The sequence below is a fragment of the Lithobates pipiens genome, unplaced genomic scaffold, assembly GCF_037356315.1.
Source record: "Lithobates pipiens isolate NorthernLeopardFrog02 unplaced genomic scaffold, aLitPip1_a1.2 Scaffold_25, whole genome shotgun sequence".
Classification (NCBI taxonomy): domain Eukaryota; kingdom Metazoa; phylum Chordata; class Amphibia; order Anura; family Ranidae; genus Lithobates; species Lithobates pipiens.
Genome location: NW_027507787.1, coordinates 182488912 through 182498775, shown reverse-complemented (window position 1 = coordinate 182498775; position 9864 = coordinate 182488912).

The window sequence follows — 9864 nt, the reverse complement described above, 5'->3', positions numbered from 1 at the left end:
GGCGGTGGGTAGTATGTATATGAGGGGGATGAGGAGTGATTTATCTACTTTTTCAATATCAGATCTTCTCAGTTTCCGATTACTATAAATCAATTCCCATGTAAAAACACTTACAACCATCACAGAGAGTGATTCCCATGACCCTAATGCATGCCAGCACTATGGATATGTTTTACCTCCCTTTATTGGTTTGTATAAAAAGATGCTTTCCTGACATATTTGATCAGAAATGACTTCATCAAGGGAATCGGATTAGGAAAACCCAAAGATGCTTTTCTTAACCACTTTCAGACCGGACCAATTTGCTGGTCAAAGACCAGACCACTTTTTGCGATTCGGCACTGCGTCGCTTTAACTGACAATTGCGCGGTCGTGCGACGTGGCTCCCAAACAAAATTAACGTCCTTTTTTTCCCACAAATAGAGCTTTCTTTTGGTGGTATTTGATCACCCCTGCGGTTTTTATTTTTTGCGCTATAAACAAAAATAGAGCGATAATTTTGAAAAAAACGCATTATTTTTTACTTTTTGTAATAATAAATATCCCCCAAAAATATATAAAAAAACATTTTTTTCCCTCAGTTTAGGCCGATACGTATTCTTCTACATATTTTTGGTAAAAAAAATTGCAATAAGCGATTATTGATTGGTTTGCGCAAAAGTTATAGCGTTTGCAAAATAGGGATAGTTTTATAGCATTTTTATTAATAATTTTTTATTATTTTTTTTTTTACTAGTAATGGCGGCGATCTGCGATTTTTATTGTGACTGCGACATTGTGGGGGACCCATCGGACATTTTTGACACATTTTTGGGACCATTGTCATTTTTACAGTAATCACTGCTATATAAATGCAGTGATTCCTGTGTAAATGGCACTGGCAGTGAAAGGGTTAACCAGTGGGTGGCAGTGTAGGGGTTAAGTGTTCCTAGGGGTGTGTTACTAACTGTGGGGGGGGTTGGGCTTTCATTTAGTGTACACTGATCTCTGCTCCAATCACATGGAGCAGAGATCAGCGTCACTAGTTGCTAGGCAGAATGGAAAAATGTTGTTTATACAGCATTTCCTCCATTCGGCCGCTCCGTGAGACGATCGCGGGGATGCCCGCGGCGATCGAGTCCGCGAGTCCCGCGACCGGACTCACGGGGGTCCCGACCAGCGCGGGAGCGCGCCGCCGGCGGCGCGCTCCCGATGGCACGGCGGCAACGAATATTGGACGTATATGTACGCCAATATGCCTGCCCGTGCCATTCTGTCGACGTGCGCTGGTCGGAAAGTGGTTAAAGAAGAATTCCAGGCAAAGTACATTTCAGTATAGTTACCTTGGTGCAGCTTAGACCAATAGAAATAGTTATATACCATACCTGGCCAATGCTCTTGGAAGCTGGAAATCACTAAGGCCCCTTTCACACTGAGGCGGTTTTCAGGCGCTACAGTGCTAAAAATAGCGCCTGTGTAGCGCCTGAAAAAACCGGCCCCTTTCACTCCAGTGTGAAAGCCGGAGGGCTTTCACACAGGAGCGGTGCGCTAGCAGGACGGTGAAAAAAGTCCTGCTAGCCGCATCTTTGGAGCGGTGAAGGAGCGGTGTATTCACCGCTCCTAAACGGCTCCTACCCATTGAAATCAACGGGACAGCGTGGCAATACCGCTGGCAAAGTGCCGTTTTTAACCCTTTTTCGGCCACTAGCGGGGGTTAAAACCACCCCGCTAGCGCCCGCAGACCGCTGCTAAAACGACGGTAAATCGCCGCTAAAATAGCAGCACTTTACCGCCGACGGCCGCACCGCCCCAGTGTGAAAGCGGCCTAAGTAATCTTCTCTTGCTTCCAGTTCCCCTGCTGAGTTGCCAGCCTGATGTATTTTGAATACAGGAGGTTGGCCGCTTGGCATGGGCGCCATTCAGAGAATTGCTTTGCATTTTCTGAATGAATGTAAAGCATTCTCTAATTGGACAAGGTGGAGAGCGTGACCTCACCCCCCTGCCTCTATACCTCATCCAATCAGAACCCACTTTGTATTCATTCCGCACATGCAAAGCATTTTCTTAAAGGCGCCTGTGCTGAGAGGCCAACCTCCTGGATTGCATTAGGCCTGCCGTTCAGCATGGGACCTGGAAGCAAGTGGAGATCCCTGGAGTGGCAGTGTCTCCTTCAGCGATTTCCTTGGTTCTAGGGGAATCAGCCAGGTATGGTATATACATAGTTATATTGGTCCAACTTGGACCAATGTAACTATATATAGAATATTCATACATGGAATTCTTCTTTAAGCTTGATTCACACTAATGTGGACCGTGCATTCTGATTGTTGGTGCCGGAAACAAATTGATTCCCGCACCCGTAACCACCCACAGCGCCAAATCACACTTTTTTGGGAGATACCCGGGGCTCATTCATTCTGAATGGCCCCCCTACGCATCTCAGCCCGCAGCACAATCAGGGGTGTGGGAACCGCTGGGAAACGACATAGTCAAAAAAGACCATGCGGTTTCCCTGCGGCAGCGTTTGCACCTTTATTGTACGTTTCGACTGAATAGGCTGCTGAACAAACATGGGTCACCTGGCCCACACTAGTGTGAACCGAACTTTAAGCAGGACCGCTCACAGTTTTTTGGCGATCGGACATTCGTGATTCATAAACTTTGGGGTTGATTTACTAAAACTGGAGCGTGCAAAATCTGGTGCAGCTGTGCATACAGTGGGGAAAATAATTATTTAATCCCCTGCAGATTTTGTAAATTTCCCCACTTGCAAACAAATGAAGGGTCTAGAATTGTTATCATAGGTGTATTTTAAATGATAGAGACAGATTATCAATCAAAAATCCAGTAACAACACATGATAGAAATGTTATAAACTGAGTTGCAGTTCAGCGAGTAAAATAAGTATTTGATCCCCTACCAATCAACAATCATTCTGGCTCCCGCAGACTGGCTACAGTATATTCTTGTGTGGTACACAGATTAATCCTGTCAATTTAAGAAGATGCTCCTAACAACAACTCGTTATGTGTATAAAAGACACCTGTCCACAGAATCTTTTCCTTCCATTCAAACCTTACCATCATGAGCAAGACCAAAGAGCTGTACAAGAACGTCAGGGACAAGATTGAAGACCTGCAAAAGGCTACAAGACCATCAGCAAGAACCTTGGTGAGAAGGAGACAACTGTTGGAGCGATTATTTGCAAATGGAAGAAATGGAAAATAACCATTAATCACCCTCAGGGTGGATGGAGCTCCATGCAATATTTAGCCTCATGGGGTAAGGATGATAATGAGAAAAGTGAAGGATAAGGCAAGAACTAGACGGGAGGAGCTTGTAAATGATCTCAACGCAGTTGGGACCACAGTCACCTAAACAAACAATTGGTAACACAATACACCACTATGGATTGAAATCCTGCAGCACCCACAAGGTCCTCCTCCTCAAGAAGGCCCATGTACAGGCCCGTCTGAAGTTTGCCAATGAACATCTAAATGATTCAGAGAAGGATTGGGAGAAAGTGCTGCGGTCAGACCAGACCAAAATTGAGCTCTTTGGCATTAACTCAACTCGTGTTTGGAGGAAGAAAAATTTTGACTATGACCCTAAATCCTCGTACACACGCTTAGATTTTCAGACGACTGAACATCTGATGTTTGTGGCATGCTCGTCTCATGTCGAAAGTGAAGAGGTTCCTCGCAATACGAAAATTTTCATACGACAGAATATGTCAGAAGTGACGTAATGTGTTGAATAGTTTTGTATGTATTCTTTTGTTTCTGAGCATGTGTAGTCTTGCTCTTACAATTTTTTTTTTGCATGAAAACCGTACTAATGAAACGAAAATCAGACAAAATTTTGCACATCTAGCTTTTGTCTGATGAAAAAGTGAAATCACTGTACGATCTTAAAATCGGCAGACAGCTTGTCGTAAAAAAAAATTCCATCCGATTTTCGTATCGTGTGTATGAGCCTTAAGAACACCAACCCTACAGTCAAGCATGGAGGTGGAAACATTATGCTTTGGGGATGTCTGTCTGTTTAATTAAACAAACTGAAGTTAGAAGCTGATTGGCTACCATGCATGGCTGCACCGGATTTTGCATTCTCCTGTCTTAGTAAATGAACCCCTTTGTGGCATACAGTAAGTCAACATAATATTAGTTATTGAAGGGGGATGTAGCACCCTGGAGTTTAGGCAGGGATGCTCCTCACAAATTTACTTGCCAGGAGAAGTTATCCTGGTCAATTGTTAAAGATCTATTGATTTCTCCCTAAGTTTGACCTTGTTTCACTTTTCTCTTCTACCACAAAGTGGCCGGGTACTTGGTGGTACTAGATACGAGAAGGGCAACCCAAGGCCAGGTCATGGGGTATCTCAGCCAATGGGCAGGGGTTTTCTTGAATACCTTGGCCTGCTGGGAGAGCCTATATATTTGGTTGAGATCAGGTGATTTACGTACTGTGCCCCCTGGACGGCTGTCTGGATGGACATGTGTTGTGTGCCCCAGGTTGCTAGGCTGGAGATTGGGCCTATCCCGGGTGCATCTGACTGCTAGGCAGTCTGAGGGCCTATCCAGAAGCAAGCGAGCAGCAGAGGGTTGGCACTGTGGCTTGCAGTCCAACCAGAAGTGACTGTTCTGTCGGCCGGAGAACCTGTCGTGGTCGGAGGTAGAGGGGAAGCTGTCGCCATTAAGGTACTACACGCCTTACTACCAGGGACCACAGTGAGTAACTGAAGCAAGTACAGGAGCAGCATTCTCCTGTACTTGGATGGTGAAGAATGGGGAAACTTCAGTGGGAATCAAGCCAGGGACCCAACGAGCGGAGGTGACACTTGTAGAAAAGCCTTGTGTGTCAAGCCGTGGACCAAGCAGGCCAGCAGGGGTGAAGCTTGAGAGGTATCTAGAGTGCCAAGCTAGGGACCCAGCAGAGAAGTGGGAGTGAGTGGAGGTGACGCTTGAGGAAGTTACCATGGTGAAGATTGAAGGAGCTCAAGGGATTCAGTGGCAGTGAATCAGAGGGTCTAGTGAGAGACCTGGAGTTCAGTGTATTGAAGAACTAAAAGGAGAAGTTGTAGTGAAGGTGAAAGAATGGTTACACTTTGTATTAGGAGCTGTTAAAGACTGTTGCCATAGGAGACAGCATTCCTGCACATGTAGATCTGGCGCCTTGCTGGATGCCTTTCCCTGCATGGCTGTCCTCCTACTAAAGTATCACAGTCTGCCAATTAATCTTGCAACTACCTAAGGGTGTCCTGGCCCTAACCCCCTCTCCCTCCAAAAATACAAAAAGGACTGTTAAGAGAAATAAAACCTATTTTGCATCCAAGAAATGTCTGGTGCCCAATAACTTTAACCATCTTACACGCACTATGCCTCACAACCCAACACATACAGGGATGTCAGCTGGACCTAGAGGTTCTCATCAGACCAAAGGAGGCCTGGGACCTACCGGGAGATCACTGCACAATTGTTATGACTGAACGCTACACAATTATCGATTTATGTTTAGACTATATCTTGTTTATCCTGCAGAGTAATCGTATCGGCTGATTGTGTTTTCCTCACAAGTAGAAGGAAGATTAATAAAATAAGAAAGCATGTGTTTAATATTTATTTTTTTGGCACTGCAGCAAACAGGATTTGAGAATATACGCTCTTCGGAGCATTCAGAAAGATTATTCATAGAACGCTTTGTAGGGCTAAGCTATCTGTGGAACTCTACTTCTCATGTATGGAAAATCTTGCAACATCGATTTGGTTTAAAAAATGTTTTTTTTTTCTTTTTTTTATATGCAGAGACCTAGCACAGTGCATTCTAGAATACGAATATGTGGAAGAGCCCAGTAGAACAAAGGTGGGAATGTGGTCATACAAAATGCTCAGTCCACATAACCAATATACGGGAGGATAAAGCCCCATACACAGTATCGGTTTTTCCTTCAGATTTACCAAAACCATATAATATGAGGTCAAACCTTAGGAGTTTCAATTTGTATGCAATCAGGCAGGCCCTTGTACTACATGGTTTTGGTAAATCTGAAGGAAAAAATCAGCAGAAAATCTGATAGTGTGTATGGGGTATAAGCCTTATTTTTTTTTAAAAAACTAGCAATTTTTTTCTTTTTTTTTTTAGCAAACTCCAATGAAATTTGAAAATTTGAAAACTAGAGTCACGTGGCTGAGAGACAGACAAATATCCTTCCTGTTTATGTAAACTCAGTTACTGAAAGTTTTAATATGTGTAGGGCTTAAAACACCCCTCTTATTTTTTATTTTTATAAACTTACCTGTAGTGCTCTTTAAAGCGGGTGTATAGTCCTTTTTGTAACTTTTACCGACAGGTAAGCCTATAATAAGGCTTACCTGTAGGTAAAAACAATATGTCCTAAACCTGTACGATTTAGAAGATATTCCCCTAGCAATGAGCCGCTGACTTCAGTGGCGCATGCGTACAGGGGATTCTCGGATGAAAGTCCGGCAGAAAACTGTTGCGCACATGCGTGAGAGTGACGGCATCGCGGCTCCGGCCACTCACAGTGCCGGAGCCGCAATACCCGGAAAAGACGCGCTGAGGGAACATGTCAGCTCCCTCTGCGTGGACGAATGAGATGTCAGCACCTCATTCTAAGGTATTTCATAATGAGCTAGTATGCGGTGCATACTAGCTCATTATGCCTTTTCCTTTACAGGTGTAAAAAAAAAAAAAAAAAAGTCAGCTGTTTTACTCCCACTTTAATGCATATACAGTACTTACCTGCACAGTGATCCAGTGCTGATCTGCTGTTCAGGGGCCACACAGCAGATCCTGAGCTGCCTTATTGGTCCTCTTCAGTTGGCTGCCCCTTCTGGGTGCAGGCAGTCCTCTCCAATGATGTGCCGGATTTCCCCCCCAAAAAAAATTTGCTTTGGCGGGTGAATGTTAAAGCTGAACTAACCCTTTTTTGGGGGTTAAATTCTGCTTTATCCCTCGTTCACACTGAGTGCAGGTTTGAAATTTTGCAAATTCAGCTGAACTCGCCAGATTTCAATCCAGCATTTCAGTGCAAGTTTGGCGGGCAATTTGAAAGACATCCGTGAGGATTCATGCACAGATTTCTATTGGAATCGCCCCCCGAAGTCGCCAAAAGTAGGGCAGGAACTACTACATTTGGAACAGTGCCGTTGCCGGCAATAGGCTGCGATTTGGCATGCGACCTGACACTTCAAATTGCACCAATGGAAATGGGGGCTGAACGTAGTTTTAGCCCTAGTTCACACTGGAGCATTGTGACATGCAATTTGACATGTCCTAATTGGTGTGACGCCACATCTGCGGCGCTGTACTGATTTCAAAAAGTCATTTTTGTACTACTTTTTGGAATTTTGGGCTGAGATTTACGTTGACATCTGTGCAGAAACCCACTCTGAAATCGCAGCCAAAATTGGGACTGACATGCGGCAGTGAAATCATGCGAGTTCAGCTGAAATCGTGGAGCTTCATTCCCGCAACTCAGTGTGAACCTGGGGTTAAAGTCTTAACTTTTTGTTGACTAATGCCCTGTACACATGGTCGGAAATTCCGACGGAAAAGGTCAGATTGGATTATATTGTCAAAAAATCTGATCGTGTGTAGGCTCTATCAGACTTCTTTCGTCGGAAATTCTGTCGGAAAAAATTTGAGAGCAGGATCCCGACGGACAAAGTGCCACGCATGCTCAGATCAAATTACGAGACCAAAGCTATTGGCTACTTGCCCCTACATAGTCCCATTGTACGGAACGAACGTCACCACGTTCTGAATGATCGGATTTTCCGACAACTTTGTCGGACCATGTGTATGCAACACCAGTTTCGGACAAAATCCGTCAGAAAAAATCAGACGGATTTTGTGGTCGGAGTGACCGACCGTGTGTATAAGGCATACGACTGCATTCACATACAGTATGTGCGTTGCAGGGATGCATACAAATTGCGTGCTTTTTTGCAATGCACAGAAATGTGCTGCCCTTTTGCAGACGCACAGCGGTGCCATTAATACCTATAGGCACCCTCATGCATCTGCGTGCACCATGTGTTTTCGTGTGGCATAATTTCTCGAAAGGGTCAGGGAATTCTCTTGAGCATTTCTCTCATGTAGGGCAGCCCACTGAAATAAATAAGCTGGTCTACATGCGACGCATGGAACTGTACGCATCCTCTGATAGTGTATATGGAGCCTTATAGAGCTGACTAGTACAGTGATTGGCAGCTCCCCCCAGCGGTCATATACTGTATAAGGTATTCATACTTACACTGTGCCAAGCTGAACCAATATATGCATGCAACACAAATAATTCCTGGAGTTCAGCTATAATGAAGATCTAAACCAAATTGCTAAAAGTGATAACAGTTTTAACATGTTTATGTCATTTCAGAAGGTTTATTTCCATCTTTTTTTTATTTTTATCTGCAACTTTCATTAAAATAATACTTGGGGATCCCAAAATGGAGGTACTTCCTAATGTAGGGTGACAACTATCTACCCCGTCTTGATCTATGCTCCTTCTCTGTCACACGCTTTCCTAAAGCAGAACACTAGTAATGCCAATTCACATTGCACAGGCATGTTCTGCTGTGGTCACCATCAGGAAACCTTCTCTGACAAATGATGTGTAGCAGTTGCGGTAATTCCCATAGAGAAGAAGTGGCGACAAAGAAGCTGCAGGAGATCAGCAGCACTGAGCTGCAACAAAGCATGAAAAACAAGTAGTACATTTAAAAAAATATGACAATTGTTTATGATATATACAGTAGGGGGTGGTTTACTAACACTGAAGAGTGCAAGATCTGTTGCAGCTCTGCATAGAAACCAATCAGCTTCCAGGTTTTATTGTCAAAGCTTGATTGAACAAGCTGAAGCTGATTGGCTACCATGCAGAGCTGTACCAAATTTTTGCACAGTTTTAGTAAATCAACTCCATAGTCTTTTAGAAAAGCAAAAATAATTTAGGTTTATGATAAATGTCTTTTATTTGTTCCCCTTTTAGTCTATTAAATATAGCATTGAAAGTGTTAAGCCGCGTACACACAATCGGATTTTCTGAAGAGGAAATGTTGGATGTGAGCTTGTTGGCGGTAAGTCCGACTGTGTCAATGCTCCATCGGACAATTGTTAAGACAATAGATGTGGTCTCCGTAATGGGTTATTAACAGTAGAAATAAATAAACTTGTACCATCATCCATGATTATTTGAAAATGAGAAATTGGGAGCCTGATCCCCAACCAGGCTACCAAGGAAAAATTGAGGGCAATTTGGACTATCACTGTACAGTAAGACTGTTCTACTGTATCGTGATAGTCCAAATTGCCCTCAATTTTTCCTTGGTAGCCTGGTTGGAGATCAGGCTCCCAATTTCTCATTTTAAAATTGAACAATTGTTGTCTGACTTCCCGCCAACCAATGTTGGCTAGCAGGTTCTCAAATTTTCCACCAACAAATGTCTGTTGTCGGACTTTCTGATCGTGTGTACACCAGTCCGTCGCACAAAAGTTGAAAGTACAAACAGGAGTGCTCAGAAGCAGAAGCGGCTGGTCTTGTAAACTAGCGTTCGTAATGGAGAATTAACATTCGTGATGCGGCAAATTATGAAATCTTGAAATGCAGCACACATTCTCTTCTTCTTTAATTGGGATAATAATGAAGCTGCTTTGCTGGTGATACTGATGGAGTTTCTGCAAACACATTTTTAAAGGATTTTTTTTCTAGTGATATCAAGAATAATGTTTTTATGTGTTTTTATTTTTTTATTTTTATTTTATTTTTTAAATTTGTGAAAGTTACCACAACACCATTATCCTGTAGTTTATAAGATCAAAGATACAGCTATATTGGTGTCCCTTGTCAATTTTACATTGTAT